The 26,740-nt window shown below is 41.2% G+C and overlaps 1 protein-coding gene and 1 long non-coding RNA gene across 5 annotated transcripts in view; one reads left to right on the top strand and one right to left on the bottom strand.

Annotated features, from left to right (window-relative positions):
* Positions 1-26,740, bottom strand: part of pde4ba (phosphodiesterase 4B, cAMP-specific a) — a 202,275-nt gene that overhangs the window by 24,816 nt on the left and 150,719 nt on the right. The window lies entirely within an intron of this gene.
* On the top strand, positions 3,573-5,572 carry LOC113008748 (uncharacterized). Its single transcript, XR_003270063.2, has 2 exons — positions 3,573-4,587; positions 5,310-5,572. It is a non-coding gene; the product is annotated as an uncharacterized LOC113008748 (long non-coding RNA).

Below are 26,740 nucleotides of genomic sequence, written 5' to 3' on the forward strand. Positions count from 1 at the left end.
CCTCTAGCCATCCTGTTATATTGGAGACAAAGCTGGTAAATTCATTGCTCAGGGACGCAGTGCTGGTAAAACGTGCTGGTTCCTTTTTTATGTGGTTGTGACCCTCCAGAAGCAGCACTGTGACATATTTAGGATGTTGATTCACAGATTAAATATTCTGATGTGTTGTAATCGTCCATGTCTCTCGTGCCAAAGCTACCAGCTTTTATATTTGCTGCCTTCCCCTAACACAGCGGTGGAGATGGCGAAACAGCGCTTTCGCGTGCGCGGCTGTCGGTGGAAAGAAGAATGCAGCTGTTACACTTGCTAACAAAATAGCAAGCGCGTCTCTTTATCTGTGTTTAATGTTTCTCACTTTAGTAAACAGAATTTGTGTGGCGAAGGTTCAAATCCAGTCTGGAATAATCTATGAAATGAGACATTATTGGAAGTAGCAACACACTGGAAGTAAACATTAGATTTGCATTTTTTGCAGGGTCGGGGGTCCTATTGTTTCACAGCATGTGAGTACAGCTCAGTGCAACAGTGTGACTTGTGGCTCTTCTACCTGCATTTAAACTGAAAGTCATTTACAACCACAAAACATAACAAAGGTGCTTTGACTGGGCCACACAGCGTGTACGTGTTTGAGTGCTAGGCCCCATTTTTGTAGCTTGCTGGCTCTAATCCCCCCTGCTTATACATTCCTCCCCACATTATACACATTTCTGTGAGATTTACAATCCGGTCGTTAAGTGATGACGCGACGAATCCTACTTCCGGGTCTAAAGTAGTCTGCGTTTAATATGGCTTTTGTGTTGTTAACATGTTTAATGTTTTGTATTTTCTTCTATTTGATCTCAAAAAGCTCCTAAAACAGTCAGTGATCACTGTTGACCTCCCTCGGCTTTTATTACCGCTAATCATTTATTTAAGCTCAGTTTTTAAAACCTTAGGATGTAACTACAGCCCAGCCCATGCAGCAGTATATGAACGACTAACCTCGTATTGTGGATGGATTATCTCAGTTGTTCTCCTGGCTGAAGTTTGGTCCTTTTACAGCATCCTGCCATGCGATTACATTTGTTCCTGACCACCGAGAACACTCACGGTAACTTTTATCGAGTGGAAAAAAAGTTAGCTTGTTTATATTATGCTAACATAGCTGTGTCGCTAGCGGTCACGTAGCACATCATTATATACCAGCTAGCCAAACTTCAGTAACCCTACAAACGTCACTGCTGTTTAGTTTTCTGTCTTCATTTATGCTGGAAGTGATAGCAGAGCTGTACGTTTGAATTTGTTTCCAAAACCCGGCAGTCAGGACATGCTATATTGTATTTAGATAGAAGCTAGCGAGCTAACTCCCTGCTAACTTCTAACTCCGTTAAATGTCATAAATTCCGTTTTCATGGATGCCTGGATGTTAAACTCAATTGTTACACCTGGTAGAGCAGAACGCTGATAATTTTATTAAAGATGAAAGACTTTAGACAGTTTTTCAACTCTCAGTAATGCCATAGTGATCGTTTGATATATGGACCTGCAGCGGAGTTTAGGCCCAGACACGGCTAGTGACGTCAGACTGAACGACCGGATAGAAAAGAAAAGCAACGCACAAAACGATGACTCTGCCCCATAAAGGCTGGACGGTTACAGCAGAGACCACGCTGAATCGTTGGAACGACAGCAGAAAGAGCTAATCAAATTCTGTGTCTACGCTGCTGTTACCGTCTAAAAACAAAGACTGGAATGAGAACTGTGTGACTGGAACATTCATTCATGTATTTATTTGTATTACTGGTATGTGACCTAATTTCAAAGATTGTTTTGAAGACGGCCGGGCCTCTTTCAGAAGTTCTGTTGCAGTGAATTCATTCTTCCATTATGCGAAGTCTAATCCAGACAGTAACTTTGTTTTATCTTTGCATGCAAGTGTTAAGATTTTATGTGGCTAAAACTTCAGTTACAGTAACATTAACCCAGAAACCAGTCCAAACGGGCCTTTGCTCCAAACTGAATCACGCACAAGTCTGAGGTTTCTCTGCCTCCGTCACGTGCACATTGTTCGCAGAGACACGGAGTGATTTACGCACGTAGGAGATGAATGTGAGGAGTACACGGTGAGGAGTGAAACGAGCTCAGGGACAGTCTGACACGGCACGGTCTGAAGGTTCGCTGAGACCTGAGGTGCCTTGTCGTACAAACAGTATCCCTCTTATCTGACCGCTCGTCACTTTCTGATGTAAAAACCTTCACAGTTTCGAATCTGTATCTCTCCCGCTGATAAAAAGACAGACGTCATTGAAGCTGTGTGTTTGGCCTTATTGTCAGCTCGGCTCTGAGGACCTGTGAGCGTAAACAGTCTTGTCCTTGAGCTGCATGCTCACGCACTCTCTTCATCTCACAACAGTTTCTAACATTTCTATATATCCAAAACTTGGGTATGCCCACCAAAAAAATGCACACAGACCGGGCTTTGTCTGTATTACCTGGGGTGAACTCCTGCATTGAAAGCAACAGCACTGACTAGACTGAATGAGCCTCATTGTCATGCTGACTGGCCTTTGGCCCTCAGGTTGATTTGCATGGATCAGAGGAGCCGTGGGACCCCGCTCAGCCAGACTTCTGTCAGTGTCGATGCTGCTGCTGCTTTGTTCTCCTTTTTAAGTTCCAGAGAAGCTTCCAGACTTAGAATTAAAAGGTGTAAGTGGTGCATCTGAATTCAGGGATTATGAGAAGTGTTGGGTATAGAGCAGCTGTTGGTGGTCCTGAAAGACCCTGCTCTCTAAAACACCTCCAGACTGATTTGACACCAACAGATTTACTCACTTCTCACTTCCTGAGGGCGTGGCTGACACGTGGTCAATCACAGTGTTCTGCTTTTTTTCCCTATTTCAAATATCTGACTGCAGTAGAGATAAAGCTACTCTTTTTCCTTGATTCTTGTTTACGTGATCTTGGGTCCAGCCCAGTAGCCCCTCTTTGACTCAGTGTAAAGCGTGTGCATTGCATAGAGAAGCATCTTCCCACTAAAGAGCTGTTTTTGTGCAGGTTTAGATAAAAAATACCATCAGTTTGTTAAACTTCATCAAAAAAAGAAAGAATCCTACATCTCTGCTAGTTTTCAACAGGTGCCTGTAGCTGTCCCTCCCCACTTTTCCACTCAAAGTGGAAACAGAAGCAGAATATAGTGTGTATAGGCTGCAGGAAGAAGCCTTCATCACTCATCGTTCATATATTACTCAGTGAATTGTCTCCGATGAGACCCTGTCACCCCAAACCTCCTACTGTGTTATTTATTATTTATTATGTTACTGCAGTGCCCATTATGATGTGGTTCCTGCTCAGCTTGGTTCCTTTAGTGTTACTTGTGTGATTAAACTGCGGTGCATTTAAAGTTGTGTTCATAGCTGTAACATGCGATTCAGAAATGAGATCAGTCACGATATTATTTTTGCAAACACTGCAGGGGTAGGGGCTCCACATTAGCTTTTGTCACAGGCTGAAGCTTCAATAAAAGAAAAGTCATATAAAGTCATATTCATATAAATATACACACATTCATTTGCCTTTTTGTTAATTTCTGTTAATTTCTAGGGAAGCTAACCAGCTACTTTTTAATGATATCATATTTGCCCTTCTCTCCCTTCTTTCTTTTGGATTTAGTACTAAAGTCAATTAACTTATTTTAGCATATTAGACTATCGCTTTAAATGACAAGTAACCAAACAAACTGGGACACAATAGCCATGGTTAACTGGGAGCGTTTTTTTTTCTGTGCTAATACAGTGACCTGGCATGTTCCTCGAGTGGGTTTCAAATCACAAAAGCAACAAAGTGCATGCTCAGTAATCACAATTATTGTTTTATTTTTAAATAAATGCTCATAGACAGCTTTACTACTGTAAAGTACTTACTACTAATTTAAGAAGGCAAGTCAGAAATCAAAGGGTTTCCAGGAGGGGAGCTTCAGACTCTACCAGGAGATGCATTACTGCTGCTAGATTTAGTGTCACGTCAGAAGAGCTACATGTGAAAATACATTTCAGGTGACAAATTGGAGTAATTCGTTTTGTCATAAACGATTAGTGTTATTTGTATTTTGACGGCTTGAACATGTCAGAAAATACGGACCGCTTCCACGTGCTCCATCCCAGGCCTCATATCACTCCTGAGGGTCTTATTTCAAATAATGGGGCCGTAAACAGCCTCACCAAGGTGATGTGCACTGCAGCTAGACAGGCTCTCTTCACATGTCACGCTTCTTCTGTTTCTTGGCGTCAGGACCTGAAAAACATTCTACTGAGGCCAAGCGAGAAATCATTTTAGTCCGGAGACTTTTCCAGCTGTTGTTGAACTGTTGTCAAGACAAACATGACTGTCTCATTAACATTATCTTGGCTGTATTTAGCGTGCAAGCCGTGAAATGGAGCCAATTCTGGCTGGTCCGGGTCGGGATAAAGTCGAGTTAACGAGCGGGGCAGGAAAGGCACCAGAAGGGTTCTGCAATGAAGGGCTTTGCGTGCAACGAAGGCTCAAGAAACATATGAAGACCAGCTGAAGCAAACCTCAAATAACCTCAAACAGCATGCCTACTTATGATGGGTAAGCATGCCTTGTGTGTCACTTCGGGCCAGCCCGTGTGTGTTTATGTGCGCCTCCCAGACCACATTACAAAATCAAATTGAACCAATAAAGACTGTTGGCAGCGGTGAGCACGCAAGACAAGATTGATTGTGTTCATCCAAACTGGCTAAGTAAGACTTCCTGATTGAATCAAGATTAAATACGACTCCCTCCCCGAGTAACAGCGAAATAGTCACGCGGCATTCACGGTGCAACTGAAGAGCAGTTTCGAAAAAGATACATGGATTTGGGGGGAAGAAAAAAAAAATAGGTTAATCGTTTCAGAGAAATGATAAGCAAAAGCATGCTTTTCTTGTTTTTTTCTCTTTGTTGGTAAAAATCAGGTGGCTTTTTATTAAAGCGAGCTGTTTAATCATTGACTTTTTAAAAAAAAAAGCTGGCTTCCTGCGCTGCTCCACAAAGAGGACGCAGTAGCTGTGGTGTTTTTCTGGCAGGTCAGGTTGGGGGGAGTGCAAAAAGCTTCCCAAATACCCAAACAAAAGGCTCTGTCTGTGAAGCAGAGAGCGTTTGAATCCATCTGCACAGAGCTGAACAGGCCTGCTGGCAAGGGAATACTTCAGGGGAAGGGCACCCGTCTACTTTATGACTGTGCTGACGTCAATGGCATAATTCAAATACTTGCAGAGTGCATGCTTCCAGCTTTCTGAACCTGCTCTCTCTCTCTCTGTGGCGGGCTGCAGATAAAACCCGAAGCGGAACAGGACTCCGGTAAAACACAACATCCAAACAACAACTGGAGCGGAGTCACGGCTGCGCTCAAACAGCATCAAACCACATGGTGTTCATTTACTCGGCCTTCAATGCTCACAAAGCCAAAAGTGACAGATTGATACATCTTTGGAAATGAAATGTAAATTTGTTCACGGAGAGCGTAATATTACTTCAAAGGAGACTTTTGAAACTTTAATTGGTTTGAGGGGAAAATAAATCCTATTAGGGAGAACTGCAAGTGTTTTTGTACGGTTTTTATAGGTTAAAGAGGAAGAAGAAAAGAAAACTGAAATCAATTAAACCCCTTTCTATGAAGGATGTTTGTCTTTTACCGAAAGAGGGAAGTGACACCGCTTTTTGTGTGAAGTGGTGTATGTATGTGACGTACAGCAAGCCTACAGCCACTATATACGCGCTGTAAAATAAGGTAATGAAACAAGGACAGAAAAACAAACAAAAGAGTAGCATTCAAACCAATTAAGGTGTAAACGAGGAAAAAGGTTGAAATATTTATGGCTCCTGACTAACTTAATGACACTTGTGAAGACTCAGACTGTTTGCTCCCACCAGATGTTTAAGGATTGTTTTTCAGAGTTTTAATGACATCATGGCTTGTATTGTTAGATAAGTGAGGATGACATAACTGAACGGGGGGCCGGGATGATGACCACAGACAGACTGAAAACCCCCCAAAACAAAACAATCCAAAATGTGAAATCCTCCTCAAAAGTCCCGCGAGTTGAATCCAGCACAGGATCTTTGCTGTGAGTCAAATTTCCTCTCTAATCAAAATAAAAGGAAAAGAATAAAAATGGGAATTTAACAGCAATGTAACGTCATGCTTTAAAATAGAAGCTCAAAGCTAATCCCAAAATCCAGTAATGACCATCCCCTTGAATCTAATAGCTAACTGCACATAACATTACTTTACATGGTTTCTAGTTCATTATGTGGTGCTTCCTGTGCAGCAATGCAACTTCTCTGACAGGAAGGATATTTTTGGGGGGCTTGCAGCGTAGGTAGACAGGAAGTTGAGTTACATCAATGACTTTTTTAATCTCTACTATGTATAAAACTCTAGCGTTAGCAATTTGTGGCCTTTGCTTTTCTGGTTGGTGTCGAGTTTGTTCATCCAGTCTTACTGCAAGGACTGGAAATCATCCGTCTGTTTACAACTAGGAAACTGCAACCTAACTGCAACCTGGCAGATCTGCCGTTTTTAAGCCAAGAAAGTTAAAACACCGCAATGAAATATTAACAAAATCAAGAATTAAACTACGCACACTAAGAAGGAGAATCAAACCTAAAATAGGCCTCGTGTAGAAGAATACACACTCATAAACATACAGTCAAGTGGGTCTTTTCCTAAAACTGAGCTCTGGATCTCCCTTGGCTGGGAGCCCCGCGAACCCAGCGCCAGCGTGTATAGAGAGCTTTGAGTAGGGTAAATACTTGGCACAGCAGCTTGTTTATGACACTGGAGACTTGTAAAGTGGAGACCAGGCCCGGCCACATTTTAACACTGGGATTACTTGCAATTAAACCATGAGCTCACCACCACAACAGAAGCCTGTGTCAGGCTTTTAAAATGTATTTGCAGCTACAGAGTGAATACAAAGTGATTACTAGTGTTTGTTTTAATTTTTTTTTTTTTTAACTGTCCAGTAAGCTATTAATAACTAGAAAGCGGTGCCACTTATTCTGTGTCAGTCACTGTGTGTGGAAACCTCTTTAACCCTCTTAGGTCACTTGACTGATACTCGAGAGTCCGTGAGTTGGAGGATGGTGAAATGTGACCTAAGGCTGGAAAAGGCATCAGTGGGTACCTTTCCATAGCTAATATGCAATAACATAACTGTTGACACACAAAAACAACCCAAGCAAGGTCCATTTATAGACGCGTACGATGCTTTAAAGAAAACATTTGGTACTTTACGAGTTGATTAACTTGATTTGTGTTGTATTTGCTTTTGTTCAGAAGATATGAAACAACCCTACAGAATAGTCACCAAACTTTAGTTTTATAAACTCACACATATAGCACATGGCATTATTTTCTTTCAGCAATTGCTTCCATATCTCAGCCGTTACCAGTTTTATTCATGAGCACTGATTCATCTGTTGCTGTCTGTTCCGAGGCAGCGCAGTGGCTAACACTGTCGCCTCGCGGTAGGAAGGACCTGGAAGATCCCTGTGGCTGTGTGGGTTCTCTCCAGGTACTCCCGCTTCCTCCCACACTCCAAAGTCTTGCACGTTAGGTTAACTGGTAGTCCTAAATTGACCCTACCATACGACCTGGGACCTGTTCAGAGAGTACCACGTCTCTCGCCCCACGACATGGGATAGGCTCCCACTACCCTGAACTGGATAAGACGTAAATGGATGGATGGAAGGGCTTTTCCTTTCAAAAAAGAAAAAGAACAAAAGTTTATCGTTTGAGCGCACCTGGAAGAAACTGAAACCAGTAACTTGAACTAGTTCTCCACACAACTCTAAAACCCACTTCTCTATTTGTGCAGACATAAACAAACTGGCTAGCTCAGAGTGGATGCTTTAGAGTGGATGGTGCTACAATACAAGCTTTTCCTAGTAAACAATTTACACACTGGGGAAGTCGCTGCACGCCAGGACAGTTTTAGTGGAGCAACCTCACTGAACAAAGCACAACAGAGCATTTTATTTACTTCCTTATCTCACAATGAGAGGCAAGCTCTGGTCCTCAGGGGTCAGCCAGCCATTTTTCAAAAACCTTTGGGTTTTATGTCCATTTCAGCAACAAAAATGCATACTGAGTCGATAAAGGCCCACTTAGCGGTACTGGTTTAAAAAGGACAAAAAAGGCAGTGATTAAAAGATTGAAATTGTTTTTTGATGTTGGTTTAAAATTAACTGAGAAGTTAAAGAAATTTTCTCTATGCAGGAAAAACAGTGACAGCAAAAGTCTGTCGCCACTGATAAAAGTCTCCCAGACAAACAGCAACATCATCCTAGAGGTCAAAGCCACACAAAGTACAGCAGCGTCAGAGTCATAAAAGACTCTTTCCATCGAACTGAGGTAACGAATTAAGCTGTTATGCAACAAAATTCCAGTGTAGAAAACATCCCACCCTACCTTTCTTTCTCTTTCCCCATTTACGTATCTCTGACAGTCTCAGCAACAGCCAACCCATCAATCACCCACTACAAAGAAAACACAGAGAACCAAATTCCTGGAAGGGAGCAGACGACAGAAAAGCACTTCATTTTAAGGTGAAAATCAGAGCTGGGCTGTCAGGATACGGAAGAATTAATGCAACTGTCCTGCAACTACAAAGGAAGAAATCGGTATACGAGTGATCTCAGTCGACGTACATCTGCAGACAGAAACACTAAAAATTCCCTCAATTACTTTTTCTGTCTGGGAGTGGTTATCATTCCTTCGTGTTTGCAGTGGCACACCTTCTACCAAACAGAAGATCTTCTGTTAGGCTACAGTCCACAAATTATTTTTGGAAGGAATTTAACGGACAATTTCCTGTAGGGCATCGAGGTTGGACGAGTACGACATTTGTTAATCAGCGAAAAATATCCAAATAAAATGTGACTGCCAGCTCTTCGATGTGAAGAATCACCATGCAATGGGTCAGCATGGCGATAAGATCAGCTGAAGAGTCTGTCTGGATGGAGACCTCTAATGCAGTTAGTGAAACAGCTGTTTCAGGCAGATCATTTGTTTACTTTGGGGAAGATTCTAAAATATCGAAATGTGGTTTCCTGGAAAGCTGCGCGGAGACTCCTCTCAGCTGAAAGTATAATTGGAATTATACTTTAAGACCATAATGTGATCGAAATTGACTGTTAATAACAACTGAAAGCTTGTAAGTATGTAAACAGAAAATCAATCAAGCACGGCGAGCTGTAGTTAACTTCCAACTCTATGACTCGAGGGGAAAAATAACATGTTCATCTTACATATTAGCCCGAGTATTCCCAAAGGGCACCTCGGCATGTAAACATCCAGATTCCTGTTTGCTGCAGAGGCAGGCAAGGTGACATAACAGATGCACAAACAATGAGAGGTGGCCTCTGGTGTTAATCAGAGGCCACCTGAAGTGTACAACTGCCATTGTGCAGCATTTTCCCATTATGTTGCTTTTAACAAAACCACCAGACTCTAATGACAAAAATGCAACTTTACCCAACAGAGCACGGGTGCTGCAGGTTAAATGTCTCAGTCTTAGTTAGTCTGTTTGCTTTAATGAGTGATTTTGGTAATTTAAACCAGTTAGGCCTCACTCACACAAACTTAGAGAGTGGTCAGAGAGTTGGACAGCTTTCAAAAGTTTTATTTTTTAGGGGGTTCCTGATCTTTGGTCTCTAGGCTTGGGTGACTGGAGCTTTGGAAACTGATTTCACAGCCAGCCAACAACCTCTACCAATCGCCCATGAAGCAGTAGTGACATTTTTGGTGCCAAGTTTCTGGTATTTGGTTGAAGTCTTCTTGAGTTCTATCGACCAATCACAGTATTGTCAAAACCAGTTTTTTTTCTGGCCACACAAATCGAGCTGACAAACATCTTGCGCCTGTGTTTCAGGTTCTTTATTTACAATAGATTTCTATGAGATGTTTACATGTAGTACATTGGTTTAAAAAAAAAAATAGTACAGTATGGATTAAATCCATTTACAGAGCTGGTTAATGATTTTAAACCAGTCTGGTGGGCGGATTATTATCCCTCCCTAAACAAACATTTTCTTGAAAACACTGACACAGATGCGATGCAGAAACACAGCCAACAAACCTTTTATGATTATCGCCTCAAGGATTCACCTCTGGTTTTTCTTAAATAATTTTTTTTCTTTTATTGCTGTGCTTACAAGTACGTACGGGGAAATTACACAAAAAAGTGAAATAAACCTGGTGTGGACACGCATACAAAAACCTCCTCAGAAGAAAAAAGCACCACTTCAGGTTGGTCTCCATAACAAGTACAAACAAGTTTCTTTTATCTCGACTGGCATACTGGTGATACGGTCTAAGTTGTGAGTAAGAGGACTCGTATTACAGCAACCTTACGCATTCACAGACAAACGCTTACTGTAGCCTGCACGATACATGAGAGGCCCTGGCAGAAAATATTATTGATGACGTCACCTTGTCTCCAAGAGTCAGATCGCATAAACAACGGTAAGATCTGAGCTGAGCAGGAGAGCGGGCGGTTTGGCGGAGGGTCGTGATATTCCGCATCTCCTCTCTGAGAGTAAACGTACAGCTACCCACATCAGTCACAAAGTGTGCACACAGTCGCACATACACACACAGCGTTGGCAGGCTCATCTAAAGCATAAACACAGGTACACACACAAATTCACCTGGTGAGGCAAACAAGGGTTCAGTAATATGCCTGTGTGGGTTCTCAGTCATCCAGGTTATGATAAACTAAGGAGCGACTGGACTTCTTCAAGTTTCCCAAAGACGTTTCAACTCTTATCTAAGAAGCTTCTTCAGTTCTAAGACCAAATGTTGCCGAGTCCCAGGTATTTGTCCCTTAAGAGGGTCGTTAACCAACTATTGATCAAGGTGCAACAGTAAACACACACACGGTGGGACGTGCCTTTTTCAGTGCAGCCAAGGTTTGTGTACACATTACATTTCAAAGTAGTGAGCCAGTGTTATTGGCAGAGAACAGCATCAGGAGGACAGTTTGATGGCTGTTGTGGTTTCACAGTGGGCTGGGGTTCCCGCTCTTCTTCTGAATGCCAGTCATGTTTCCAGGGTCTGTGTGTGACACATAGTGGAGAGGATGATAGAAATGTTTGGACAGGCTGTGTGGCTGACCCGAAGGATTATGATAGATGGAAATAAAGGGAAAGTCGCCAAGACTCTTGCCATCTCTTTTTCTCTCTCCGGCATGCGCTGCAGTCCACTGCGCATTCATTTTGCCGGTTCAAGACTAATGAAAAACATCCTCCTATTAAAAGGCAAAACAATGTAATACTGTAAGGCTGTCTTTCACTGCCTTCTGGAACAGCCTTGATTGGCAAGATAACGCTGTAATTTCATCAAAAGTCTCAGACAAATGCACTTAGTTTTATTAGTTTTAAGTACAGAAGTTTCTTAGTAAAGTACATTTTTGGATTAAAAAAAAACAACTTTATTAACATTATGAAATGTCAAAATCAAATCTTACATGAAAAGAAAGTCAACTCTGAAACCTGCAGAGATGCAAACATATATTTGCACAAACAGGCTTTACATAGAGTCCAAGTTTGCATGAACATTTGTGTCTGCCATTTACTGCTACACAGAAGTTCTGAATATCAAATAAAAGACTGTAGTAATCTTCTCTTGACCACAACTAAACCCAAATGCAATCTTTGCATTTGGGTTTAAAAAAAAATTACAGTCCTGACCGCACGTCGCTGCAAGCGGATGATGTAAGCGACTGCCGAAGGTTGATCGGTAGATGAATGGGCCTAAAGTGATAGCGGAGTTCGCCGGGAACGGGAGAACCGCAAAAAAATTCATAGACGAAGAAATAAATCACGAAAAGCACAGAAAGTGGTCGCACTCGTTTTCACTTCATCTTTGTACAGAGTTTTTTAATCTCGTTCTCCTGCGCAGCGGACTCAGTGACCAACAACACGAGTCATGACAGTTTTGACACCTCAGTCTACATCATTAAACATGTGCTTTTACAGCCATTAGAATACTTTGTATAGACCCTCCCAAACTTTGAATGCAAACTCAGTCATCTTGTTCATCTTTCAGTAAAGTGCTAAAACTAGCATCCCACGTAATCACAGTGAACTAAGGATGCGCCTAAGATCAAAAGAAGCTAACAGCTAAATTGCTAAATGCGAAATTCAAGGCTTCAAAATCTACAATGGTTGACACTGGTTTGACAACTGGTCACAGCAGATGGCCCCGCCCCTCACTGAGCCTGGTTCTGCCAGAGGTTTCTTCCTGTCACAAGGGAGTTTTTCCTTCCCACTGTCACCGAGTGATTGCTCATAGGGGAGTGTTTGACTGTTGGGGTTTTCTATCAAACATTGAAGGGTCTTTACCTTACAACACAAAGGGCCTTGGGGTATTTGATGTTATATAAATAAAACTGAATTCAACTGAATTATGGTAGCTTTATCTTGTAGATACAATCTATGTCGACACCTTAAACACCACCATTTTACTTTTGCAGCTGTATGAACATGTCAGCTCAGCTTTTGCTTTTAGCACACAGTAGTTGGACATCACCAAAGTAATTTTTTGACCAGAAAACATACTCAAAGTCAGTCTTTTTTTTTTCAGGATTATTCAAATCAGATTTATTGAAGATCCCAAAATGCGACATGCAATTTAGTGCAATGACTATTTCATATTACTGAGAAATAAATCCATCAAGTACTGCTCGGGTGTGTACCACATCAGAATTTGGCATGACAACAGCCAGCTTTTATCTCAAAGTGAAGTGACGGGAACTTGCAACAAAAGAACAGTGTGTCCATGACGCTGTGGCACAAGATGGTCCAGTTTTATTAACCACAGTTAAAAGCAGCAATGTAAAATCCCTTCTTTGCATAATCGGACGTTACAAAGACCTGCACTCTTTAACTTTTGCTCTTTTTAAATCTGCCTTTAAAGCATAAAGTTAACAGAATTAAGTCAAGCATCAGTTATGTTAGTCATATGCATTTAGTGAACTAAAAAACTGATTTTCAGAGGTCAGTTCTTCAAGCATGGGATGTGCTGTTACTCTTACTCACTGTTTAGTGCAATCTGCTGCAGTCGCATTAGTCCTGCTCTTTGCAGCAATGTCCCTTGGAGACGTTAACTGAGGACACAGCTGCGAGTGGATCATTGTCTTGATTTAAAACTAATTCGTGAGAGGGAACACACCACACGCAAGCGTCCATTTGGGTATAAACATACAAGGGTGTCTTCATTTAATGGACAGCTGAAGAGGATAATACATGACCCTGGGTCAAGCGCCCCCGAAAACACAAAGCCCTTAATGAGCATCACACTGTCCCCTTTCCACACGAGGTGCAGTTTTCACCACAATAAACACACCTGCTTTTAATCGAATGATATTCGGGGTAAATAAACGAGAATTTTTTGGTTAGATCCAAAAAATGACGCAAGCCTCGCTGCCATGTGTCACGCATACACATTTAAAATGCAAGAAAAGACACCTCATGTAGCAGTTAGATGGTATTTTGCCCCTTGCTCAGGGACATCTGTTTGTAAAAATTACATGAAAGATTTCATTTGAATCTACAGCAACCATTTTTTTTCTCCACAAAGTCTGCACAGGTTACTCTGCATGCTCCACTGTCAATGAAAACAGTTTAAAGGGAAAATTATGGTTCCCTGGTGGTAGCATGTTGGCAGTCCATGGACAGCCTGTCTACCTGCAGAGCACAGTGCAGCCGGTCTGTGGGTTACTCTTCGTTGTGCTGTTGTTGGCCCATCAGCCAGCTGCAGACAAGAGTGAAGTTATAAAGTAAAAAGAGCCGAAGTAAATCTGAGTGCTAAAACCAATGAAATGTGTCCACTTGAGCCACTGTCACTACTGGCTTAGAAAAGCAAAGTAGCAATTCTTGAGTAACATGAACTTGAGTAACATGAATCAGTGGATGACGTCTGTGCAGATGTTATATATTTTATTAGGATTTGAGAGACTGATTTTGCACAATGTATGTGATTCTTTTGCAAAATGATCAAACTTGCAATTTGAAAAATGTAAAGCTGTTGCAGGGATCCTACCTGCTGTGTGTTGCAGCTGAATATTCATTTTGCTTGTTTGTTTGTTTGTTTTTGGGCCATCTAAAAATAAATATCAAATAGAATTTAAGCCAAGTAAAATATCTTTAGTATAGTGTCATCACTACAGAATCCACGATATACTTTGACAGTATATTAAAAGGGAAACTATGTTATGTAACCCAAAACTCAAGTGGTCTGATTTTCATCAGAACGGAATGTAATTGAAATCTTATTTGTCACATTTAACCCTCCCACTTTATTTGTTCTGGGTTGAACAATAATAACAGCAAAGAGTTACAAAATAAAGAAACTTTATTTTTTCTTCTTACATAATATGTGTTTCAATATGTGTTTCAAACCATATAAACTATTATTTTTCTCCCACCAAAGGGAGGGAGTATGTAATCAGTTCAGCTTGTGTTTTTGTTAGCAGTCTAAAAATTACCACAAAAAAGTACCACAAATTTAGTGGTAGAGGCCAATAATAGGTAGAGCTGATTTCATTTAGGTGAAAATCAGGTCAAGGTCACACCAAATGTGAAAATCAAAAAAAGCTTACCATATTTTCTGCACTATAAGGAGCACTTAAAATCTTTAAATGTTCACAAAAATCGTCAGTGTGCGTTATAATCCGGTGCGCCTTATGTATGAATTCTGGTTGTGCTTACCTGTCTCGAACTGATTTTATGTGCTACACGCTCAAAAATCTGTCAAAAAATGTTTTAGTACGACTTTGGTAGCTACGAAGCCGCACCGGATTGTTGGAGCATTACGCTGCCGTAGTCAAGAGCCTCGTGGAGGAATCCGGGTCCAAACTCCACTTCAGGTCCCAAAGTTAAACGAACACTGCAGCATCACTGAGAGTTAAAAACTGTCTAAATTCTTTCATCTTTAATAAAATGATCAGCGTGGCTGCTTTACCAGGTGTAACAATTAAGTTTAATATCCAGGCATTCATGAAAACAGAATTTATTAAATTTAACGGAGTTAGAAGTTAGCAGGAAGTTAGCTCGCTAGTTTCCGCCTAAACATGATATAGCATGTTCTGACTGAGAGATTTCTGAAAAATTCAAACGTACAGCTCTGCTATCACTTCCAACATAAATGAAGACAGAAAACTAAACAGCAGTGACGTTTGTAGGGTTACTGAAGTTGGGCTAGCTGCTATATAATGATGTGCTACGTGATTGCTAGCGACACAGCTATGTTAGCATAGCATAAACACAGTGAAGCTGGAGGATGAACGCTAACTTTTTTCCACTTGATAAAAGTTAACATGAGGGTTCCCGATGGTTAGGGACAAATGCAATCGCATGGCAGGATGCTGTAAACGGACCAAACTTCAGTCAGGAGAACAACTGAGATAATCCATCCACAATACGAGGTTAGTCATTAATATACTGCAACAACATGGGAATAGAGCAGCTGCAAGAGAATTCAACATTAATGAATCGATGGTATGGAAGTGGAGGAAGCAAGAAGAATGAGTTGAGTAAAGTTTTGATTTATCTGTCTTGTTTTGCTTAATGCGCCTTATGGTCCGAAAGATACGGTATATGGTTTGTCTTTAAACTTCACAACATACTAGACCTCGGTTACATGAGTACCTAGGCTGGGTAGGTATTTGACCTTGACCTTGATTGTTAGCACCCAAGGTCAAAATGAACCTTAAAAGGAATGATGTGGAATAAGGAGGAATATTGATGGGGAAACAACCTGCTTAACTGCTGGAGCTGGCACTGACACAGGTCATCAATTGTAATAATCAGACTGAGCTGTTATTAAAAGCTCTACAATAACACCCTTAACTCAATATAACAGGTATATAATGATGGTACCATTTTTGCAAGAGGTAGTAGATAAGTTTACTGTATTGTTACTTCTTGCTTCTTCAAACGGACATTGCTGGGACATTTTCATTTTACTGTTTGCAAAGTCGGATCCGTTACGGCGTCAAAGAAAATCTAAGTCAATAAATATTTTTGAGTCCTGATTTCAGCCATGGCTAGCATTAAGAGCATTAGACACGATAAGTGTCAATAGAGACACATATTGTACACGCACACATACAAACATACTGCCAGACATTAAGAACTAGTTCACGGGTAAAATACACATTCCAGAGTAAAGCAAACATCGCATGTATGTATTTTTCTCAGAGCGAGAGAGAGACTGAGGGCAAACAGTGTTATCTGCCATAGCTAAGAACAGACTCTTCTCTCTATAATTCCTTCTCTCAATATAAAAAAGCAGTTTCTGTGACCAGCAGAACACCTTGTACAACCCAACACAACATGCCCCACTTAACATTTAAGCTGTTTAAACTGGGGCTCTTAAGTGTTTACACAGGTACCAAAAAAAAAATCCACTGTTAATGTTTGCTTGGCCACATCGTACACATTTTGTACAATACTGCATGTGCTGATTTGTACGTCTGATGGTCAGTTAGTCATAAAAGAGAACCCAGAGTGCACCTTTTTTTCCTCATTCATTATTCAGTGTAATTTAACGTGATGTCATATCTGAACACTCATTATGCCGTTTGTGACGTTAATTGCTCTCTACACAATGAAGCAATATTTGAGCATGCGTACTATGCAAGTGCTAATATGTACACACTATTGAGAGTTAAATATGTTTTTCTTTGAGAGGTGAAACTTGCACAAGAAACTTTTGACAAACGCTGAATTGTATAAAGGTAAACTTAAGAACTACACAGTAAGTCCACAAAAAGAAACACTAGAGACAGTAGAATGATTTCTTTGTGGCAATTAAGTAGGCCTAAAGCAAAAGAAAAAATACAGCAGTGGTTTTCCCCTTTGACTAAAATAAGATAAATTTCCCTCAGGACAATTGTTAAAGTGCTACAGAAGTAACTTGATCGGAGTAACATAATCAGAATACTTATTTTTTTAAAAAAAAAGTTTTTTTAAGATGCTACTTGCGCTGTAAGGCTAATGCAGTACTCAGACCTTTTTCTCTCCTAAACCATTTTCAGGGAGATGAATCGTTGCTTCAGACTGTTGTTTGTCAAAGTTACCAGTATAGTGAACATTATTCAAACTAGTAACTTAGCAGATTTTAGGGACTAGCTCGCTAAGCTAACTAGCTGGCAGCTAGCTAAGCAGCTAGCTAGGTAGCAGGCTTTATAAAAAGAGTTGTGAGATTGTCTTTTCTGAATTTAAATAAGCAACATTCAACCCTAGCAGCAGTTTTCAGTGCTGCTTAGAAGCACCAACCCTAAAGTATGCATGTCAAAAATCCCTGAAAGAAGTGCTACATGCTAATGCTTTTACTGTGTTTTGCATATCAATTTAGGACATTGCAATGGTGATAATCTGAAACAAACAAACAATAAAAATCCTAATTTCAAAAGATTCTCTTCAATATCAAAACCTGTTGTGGAGACCCAGCCTTAAAGGCTCACCTGTGAAACCAGTTAGTAAAGCCCTGAATGAGCTGTGACTGGGGCAATGTGTTATAAGTGTTTTCATCCTGAGGACCGTGACGCAGGTCAAGCCCTGTCTGCTCTTTGTCTCATTGTCACGCCAAAGGAACTCATTTGTCCCCGCAGAAAGATGAATGAAGTGTTAAAGAAAAAGAGCTTGTGGGTGGCGTCTGAACACCTGGGGGTGAGCGTGTGTTTGTTTCCTGCTGTGTGTCTAAGGAAGTTGCTGTCGTCCTACGGGCCTGTTTCCTCATTAATGTCATAATCCTGACCGGTGTAGACTTCCTTCCACGGATAGAAAGTTGTCTGCGTGACAAACACACACAGACACACTCACTTGATTCACAGTCACTCATATAATAGTCATACCTTTGTTTTGCATGCATTTACAGTTTCTATTATGTCATCCGTGCACATACATCCAAGCAGACTGTCTGCACCTGCCAACTTTGATGCAATTCAAATGCATCCACTGAAGTCCCTACCCTGCCTCTCATCCAACACAGTGTGTGTGTGTGTGTGTGTGTGTGTGCGTGTGTGTGTGTGTGTGTGTGTGTGTGTGTGTGTGTGTGTGTGTGTGTGGGTGTGTGTGTTTGGGTGCTTTTACTATCAGAGTGTCTAAGAAGTTTGGGAACATTGAAGTTGAAGATAACTTTATATAAAGTAGTTTAATTATGACTAAGTTATGAGTGGTGTGAAAACTGTATTAAAACGGTTTCCATACAACTGTTGGCTACAGTTTCCCCTTGTTATTAACAGTGAAACTACTTATCAATACTATATTATTACTTTGTTATGCTGGAAAGCTGTTGCTGTTTTCTGAGTCATGCGAAGGGCTTAAAAAGAAATCGATATGATTATGAATATAATTGAAAAACAGCACCCTATCTTTATTGCATGAACCACAGGACTTGCAGAATGAATATGAGCCATGATTTACATAATCTGTGTTGAACTTTAAAAGCCGTTGCAATAGTTCGTTCAGATATTGTCAGTGGCAGTTGCCTGCATGCTGGTGGAGATGTGCCGCAACACACACCAGCAAATACACACACTGCCTGCATAGGTCTTTTGCAGAAGAGCCTTCCTAGGAATGAAACAACTCTGCCTGGACACATGAAGCACTTAAACAATTAAAATTCCAATATTGTTGCTTCAGAGTTTGACACACAGCAGACCAGCCAGACTCTTGTATAACAGTGTTTGGGTATGATTTGTTTTGGGAGCAGTTGGGAAGTAGTAAAGAGGGCAGGTGAAACAAGGGGCAAAAGTATAAACAGCCATTAGCCTCTATCAAGCAGGGAAATGCGACCGAGAGTATGTGTTGCTCAATGCTTGGATACTTCTTGGAGAAAGCAGGGAAGAGTGAGGCAGAGGCCATGGTTGTAAAAGACGCCACTACCACAGCAACGGTCGGTGTTGTGGACGTGCGCAGCAGAGTGTGAGCTGAGAAACAGTTGATAGGCTGGTGGATACTGTATCTGCAGCACTTAGGCATGCTTGCTCAGCCATAATATCCCTCAGTGAACTACATATCTGGACCGTGACACTTTTCCAGCATTACTGCACAAACTAAAAGATGGTTTGTAGTTCTTGGAGCAGGGGTGGGGGAACTCTAGGCCTCGAGGGCCGGTGTCCTGCAGGTTTTAGATGTGTCCTTAACCCAACACAGCTGATTTAAATGACCTTGTCAACATGTCTTGAAGTTCTCCAGAGGCCTGATGATGAACTCATCATTTAATTCAGGTGTATTGACCCAGGGTGAGATCTAAAACCTGTAGGCTCTTGATGCCTGGAGTTCCCCACCCCTGTCTTAGAGACTTATTTCATCGCCCGAAACCAGCAACTTTTTGATATATTTCAAAAAAGCCCCAGTATTAGAAGAGCAGCAGGCAATGCAGCCCAACACGGCCTAATCTGGCTAATCTTTCTGGTAAACACAGGGTTTTGTATCATTTTTGCGTACGCATGTAGGTTCGTGAGATAAGCACACTTGTCACACTAGCAGATCTTCATTTGTGCTGTAGGCCTGCATCGGTGAGAAGGTCAAGACAGCTGCACTCGTTCCTACTAGAGACTCTAGTTTTAACTGGGCCTGTTAACATGACGACCTATGTGTGTTTGTGTGTACAGTAAATGAAAAGTGCTCACAAAACAGTACTACTGCACACACAGCAGCTGCAAGAAGATGCAAATATATGCACAAAACAAAAGTGATCACCATATGATGTCATGCATGTTTCTACCAACAACAAACTGACAGCATGTAGTCCCTCAAGGAAAACTGCTCTTTTGATGGAAGTTACTGAAGGAGGGACCAGATGAAACCTATATTTTTGTAAAGTATATCTTTGTTAACCAGTTTTTGACGCAGTTTTGACGCAGTTCTTCACAAAAATTGCCCATACTGCAGAACCAAGTTCAAAGGTTTTCTTGATAAATGGCTCTTATACCAGGATACTTCTTTAGTCTAAAGTTTGGACAGGGTCTAGGCTGTCTTTGGTCACATGCTACCACTCTAAATTAATATCAGCTGAGGTTTATGTGTATGTGTGATTATTTGTGCCATGCTCACGAGTGTCTGTACATATCTGAGGAAGAAGTGAAACATCTACGAGACATCCAAGCATGTTTCCATGTAAACAGTCATTAGCACCATAATTACCTTTGCCATCATCAATCAAAACTGTCATTTATGAGTTAAGTACACAGACTATGCTTTTTATTTTTAGCTGAGAAAGCAATTCCACACATAAAAATATTCTTTTACTTAAAGTCTGATAGATAATTATGTGTGATTTTCAGCGAGTGGTGTGTCTGTCTGGTTTGCTATGGCTCCATCGACTCCTGTTTGTTACTATAGCTGCAGTGGCCCAGTTTAAATTCCTTTAGATTCCTTTTCACATAGATGTCAATACAAGTAATAAATAAGACAGCTTGACTCAGAAAGAATTCATGTTGTTTCTGTGTTGGGTTTCTTCTTTCTTGTCTCATATTTTCTCAGGGTCCTTCTTGCTTATTCTTCCTCCCTTTTCAAGACAACCCTTATCTCTCCTGTCCTCATCACTCCTCATCACTCCTCCTCCTGTCCTGTCTCTCCTGTCCTCCTCTCTGTGACCTCCTCTGTGCATTCCCACACACACCGGGCCACTGTCTGAATCAGGGAGTGCATGGTTGTTGAAAGCCTGCATTAAATAACATTTATAAAGAGACTGATATGGTAGTCCTACTTCAAGGCCCTTTGCTCTACTTTCTGCTGCACACAGAGAGGCTTAAATAAATAATTTCATGTATGGTTCTGTTAGTCATCATGATTGGTAGTTTCTGTTTGCCAGTATAAAAAGGACTTTGATAGCACTTTTTGGATTGACCAATACTCAGAACACCAGCGTCACTGTTCACAGTTTGACTGTTTGGCATTGCCATAGACTGAGAGGGTGTTGACCTTAAAGGTGTTGGAGTCCCTGCTCCTTTAAGCTGGTCTTGATGCATGCTCAATCATGCAGGTAAGTAAATCCCAAAAGGTTGATTCTGTTCATCGGGACGTTTTCATCATCAGGTGACGTCTTCAGTCTCAGCTGATTGCAGGTTTCTCCAATCTTATAAACAGGACATTTGGACAATGACTGAAACCACCCACTGAATGAACAATGGGACTGTGAGCTCAGTTCCTTCATCATTAATATGCATATTGTCGTGACCATTGATCAACAACTACTGATCAATAACCCTGAGTCCCATTCACAGAGAGTTGGGGAATGGCTGCAATCACAGCATTGTAAGATGGTGACAGATGTACCCTTAGGCCCCCTCCTCGATTCAGAGATGGTCTTTCCCTTTTCACGTAAATGGCCTCCTTGACTCTGCGCTCAAACCAGCGTTCCTCCCTGTCCAGGATGTGGACATCCTCATCACTGAAAGAGCGTCCACTGGCCTGTAGGTGTAGATAGACTGCAGAGTCCAGATGAACAGAATCAACCTTTTGGGACTTTCAAGCTTGGCAGATATTTGCAGCTGCCCACATGGACGAGCCAAATGCCTCCTGGAGAAATGTAAGTACAACTGGGCTTTGAAATCTAAGAACAGTGTACAAACAGACAAGCACGGTGGTGGCAGCACCATGCCCTGGTCTGCTTTGCTGCCAGTGTTACTGCTACATTATGCAAATTGGATGGAATAATGAAGGATGCTGACCTCCAAATTCTGCAATTACACCTGCAATTACACCTACGTAGCACTTTTAATTCTTATTCTTTTATTTTTTCATGTCTATTTAAGTGCTATTTATGACACTATGTTTGCACTGAAGCACCGCAGCAATTTCCTAATGTTGTAAACCTGCTCAACATTTGGCAATAAACCCCTTTCTGATTCTGATTCTGAAATCAACAGGTAGATGGTTGAAAATCGGACACAACTGGGTATTCCAAGAGGGGAGTGATCCCAAACACATAAAAACTGGTTTTGGGAGGGAAGCAGGTTAACATTCCGATTTTGGAATTGTCTTTCCAAAGCCCTAACCTCAACCCTAATGAAAATGTGTTGACTTTGCCAGGAGCTCTACCAATTCTGCCAAAAAGAGTGATCAAATACTCAGCCAGAATTATACCAAAACACTTGTTGACTGTTATCAGAAGTGTCTAGTTCTTGCTAAGGGTCATTTTGCCAAATGTTTGTGGGGCTCTATGTACATTTGACCACGTTTGTATAATTTTGAACCTGTGCAGATTAAACACAATCCAAAATAAATTCAAACTTGTGAAACCAACTTGTGAACTCTGTTTTTAAAGTCGCTAAAGGTGTATGCTGTACAATCATTCCAGCCTGGAAAAAGAACAGTTCAACGAAACATTAAAAGCAATGCCAGTCATGCCCATGACGGTGTATTTAAACTTCTGATTGCAACTGTAAAAATCCACAATAATTATCCGTTCTACGGCTGATCCTGCTTGTTGAGGCAGATTGTATTTACAAACATGTACGATCTGGCACATTTAAAGGTTTTAAATCTGAGCAGCAAATGAATTTATGTAAACCTCTCAGGAGTGCTTGTCTCCATTATGAATCCTGCGTACAAACAAAGCTTTGATGACCAAATATAGCAGCAGCATTATCTTGATCCACCATTGTGTTTTTATAACAAGCTTTTCCTTAAGACACAGCTAAGAATTTCCTGGTTATAAACAAAGAGAAAGTTCTCCAAATATGGACAGTGCCATACACAACAAATATCTGTGCACTGGTTTCTATTTGCAAAATTGTTGTTTACTTTTTTCCGCCCATCCTGATTCGGGCCACGCAAGCGCGTTCGCTATCGTCACTCATACTTGGTGTACAAAGTTCACCAAACAGCTGCTTTTGGGGAAAAGTCATGGGAGGCCCCTGTCCGCTTTATAAGAAAGCACTTACACAATGGAAAAGCACATTACGATTTAAAAGTCATCTCAATGACACCTTTCCACACTGCTAATCGGCCAAACTGAGACACAAGCGGTGTGTATGCGACTAAGGTCTGGAGAGTTCACGAGCCCTTTGCCTCACATATATCCTGTATGACAGCATTTCATCACAGAGGTCGGCTTGACGAGGAAATCAGGTCATACCTCCGCGAGGTTCTCCCAGCTAAGTGCGTTACTAATGGGATATAATATTTCCTGACTCTGTTATGACACCATAACACACGACAGCTGCTTTGGGTCAGTGGCTCGCTATTATTTGGAATTTCTCAGCACATGTGAATGCGGATCTCAAACAACCCATTGGTGACTGTGACGTGATAATGGCTCTGTGAAAACAATGCGTTTTCGTCACTGAGCTCAATAACTGTAACGCCAAAAGACTCCGAAGCCTTAAGAGTGGACAGTAGCACAGCTTTTAAACACTGTGTGCATAAAAACTGATTTAAACCCCAATATATTTACAACATCTTTCAATGTACTCACTTTATCTTCTTGTTCAAGTGAGAATGGGGACATTAAATTATTTTTAACCTGCTACCTGCTGTAAGCTGCGTAACATATCTGATGCTCCTGTGTGAGAACAGCCCAGGTATTTGCAAGTTGACGTCACGCGTCCTTCTACCTGCGTGGCAGCATCTTCACTTTCCAGAAGTGAAAATACATCTGAGCAGACTATCTGCACTAATCTGATATATGTACACATGTGAAAGACTACCTTTGATTGTCTCGACTTGATTGTCCCACCATTGCCTTGAGTTAAATTCACATTACTTTATGATTCCAACACATACTCTTTTCACCTAGTTGTCCGACTTATTGCATAAATCACTTAACAGTTATCTAGAAACCAATCTGATCTATCTCCAGTAGTTCATCTACGGCATGTTCATCTTTGTTGTGTGAGAAAAAAAGCGTACCGTACTTTTCCTAACTGTTGGGTACCGTGTGATGACAAAGGCACTAACCACACCTGACACTCAGAAGTTGTCAGGTGTTCAAAAGTACAACTTCTAAGTGTGCTTTTGAACTGTAACACTTTAGACCACAGGGTGTGGATTAATATGATAACAGAAATCTGTGGACATTTCCACTTACTGCTGAGTAGAAGTGATGGACGCATAACAATCCCTCACCACACACTGGTACCAATGAACCTAGAGACTTTCCCCACATCCACCTTTTGTCAGATTCACATTTGAAACATACAAATAAAGAAACAATACAACCAAGAGCATCATCCAGCAGCTGTCTGTGGCATTACGTTTCAATGCAGGCTGCAGAGTTTCAGCAACAAAATGTCTCCGTGTCAAAGTTTCCCTCAGCAACATGCTGTAGCCTAAGTTGCTTTGGAGGCAAAAACCAGAGTGATATTTCTTTCAGCTCTCTGCTCTCATAGGATTTCTACGGTGATGATATTTATGGCAGCACTGATGATACGAAACCTTCAATTCCTCCAGTTTAAGCAAAGCATTTAACAACCACTTTATCCTAATGCATAGTCTAATATGATCTCTATATATTTGTAGATTAAAAATCTATTAGAAAATTACTAGGTCATTGAGTTTATTGTTACTTTTTTGAAGATGATTTTCTGATTTTTTTCATTTGCCTTTCGTGTTATTGTTAGCAGAGAACACGTTTTATTAAAATTGAGAGCAGCTGTTAACATCCGTTTGACTTCTTTCAGGAATTCTATTCAAAACATGGCGCTTCTTCCATTTTTAATATTATTTTTCTCTTTAAGAGATTCAACTCGTGTCCTTAGAGAAGGTGAAATGGATTCGGCACCTGAGAGCGACTACTGTAGGTATTTACGTATTATATCATTGTGTCAGCATGTGCATGTTTGTGCAGTGTGTGGGCACAGACAATAGGCCTTTGTCTCTTCGTATCCTATTTTTCTGCAGTGGGCTGACACACACACACACACACACACACACACACACACACACACACACAGTTCCTCCTGGCTTCCGTCAAGTTACAAGAGTTTAGAGACAGCAAAACAGGAACAATCTGATCTTCGCTTCCTGCCTCACGTTTCCTGCCCCATCAACCCCCCACACCTCCTCAAAATAATGGCAATGAATAAAAGAGCGAAAAGATGGTGATGGTGGGAGAGAGAGATGCGGTTGCATGTGCATATGTGAATACAGGTAGTGTGAAGTGAGGACGGGGCCAAGAGAGTCATGAGAAAAAGGTGGGACTGAGTTCAGAAGTGATTCTGCGGTGGGCAGGCGATGACTTATAACAAGTTTACTACACGAAGTGACGACACTGGAATACTTGATTAAAAGTTTTAAAGTGCGTTGATGCATTTTAAAGGTTTCCTTACTTATCTTATGATCGCTTGAAAGTTTCCCACACTACTGACATACTCTTACACCTATGAGCAAAATGAAGTCACGTAGTTTGGTAATTAGAAGGCTAACCATCGACATTGCTGACAAGCTTTTGCAGTAACAAGCAGACTCCAGTGAGGTATTCGGTCAATTGCAGCTCGGCGCATCTGCAGCAGTGCTGGCGGCATGACTGCGGAGGACTTTAGAATGCACGGGTCAAGTCAGACTTTGGGAAATACCCCTCATGGGTCTCTTTGGAACTAAAACGAGGTCATTCATCAGCTCGTGAGGCTAGCTTAAAAGCATGATCTCACATGAAAAATTACAAAGCAAATGGAAATGTGAAGAAGCCTGCGGTGCTGTTGTGTCAAGTTCATTCAGACTTCTGCTCCTCACTAAAACACCTCTCCTCTTTTTTTTTATAACTTTTACTGTTTCTCTGAGCATCTGCGTGTGGTGCTAAATATGTAAACAGATTAATGATTCAATTTAAAGAAGGTTGGTTATGCTTGAATTTGTTGTGCAGCCTGTTAAGGTGGCCCAGCGTAGTGCTGTTGAGACATGCATGTGGGCCGCAAGTGTAAATAAATGTTTCCATGAATTGGAGGATTAAACTGTCAACTCCACTCAGTAATTCTTAAACTTTGTGACTCTCAAACGACTGAACTTGAACGTAATACGCACCAGTAATTTTGCGACACCCATACAAAGAAAGGTCACAATGCACGTTATGCAGCTTGGTTATGACACACACACACTAACTTAGAGCACCTGATGAACTGCGGTTCTGAAGAAGGAAGTGAAAACTCAGTCCATCTGCTTTGACAGGAAGTCAACAGAAGCCACATACAGGCTTGCTGACGTCAATCAGAGCCACAGGAACACCTCCCTACAGCGCGCGCGCACACACACACACACACACACACACACACACACACACACACACACACACACACACGCCAACATTACTCACAATACTTGATGATTATATGATATAAAGTGAGCATCTTATCAATCCGCATCCACTGCAACATTGTACAGAGTTTGGATACAATTGCACGAAACGCTCACTAACATATGTCGCTGAGTTAACTGTGCACACAGCAGCGCGCACACACACACACACACACACACACACACACACACACACACACACACACACACACACACACACACACACACAGACATTGTATAAACAGCATAATGCGTTACTTCCCTTTCAACGACATGAAGTCATGTATTTGAGCAATAACACAAACAGACCAGTAAGGACTAATTCAACAACAATGTGCTGAATTATGACTTATTTGGACTCAAAAATGAAAGAAGATTAGAAGCTGTCTGATCCTCCTGAAGAGCTCAATATGGAAGCTGCCCCAAACAAAGGAGACTAAAGAAACTGTGC

This window comes from Astatotilapia calliptera, chromosome 17 (assembly GCF_964374335.1).
Source record: "Astatotilapia calliptera chromosome 17, fAstCal68.1, whole genome shotgun sequence".
Lineage (NCBI taxonomy): Eukaryota > Metazoa > Chordata > Actinopteri > Cichliformes > Cichlidae > Astatotilapia > Astatotilapia calliptera.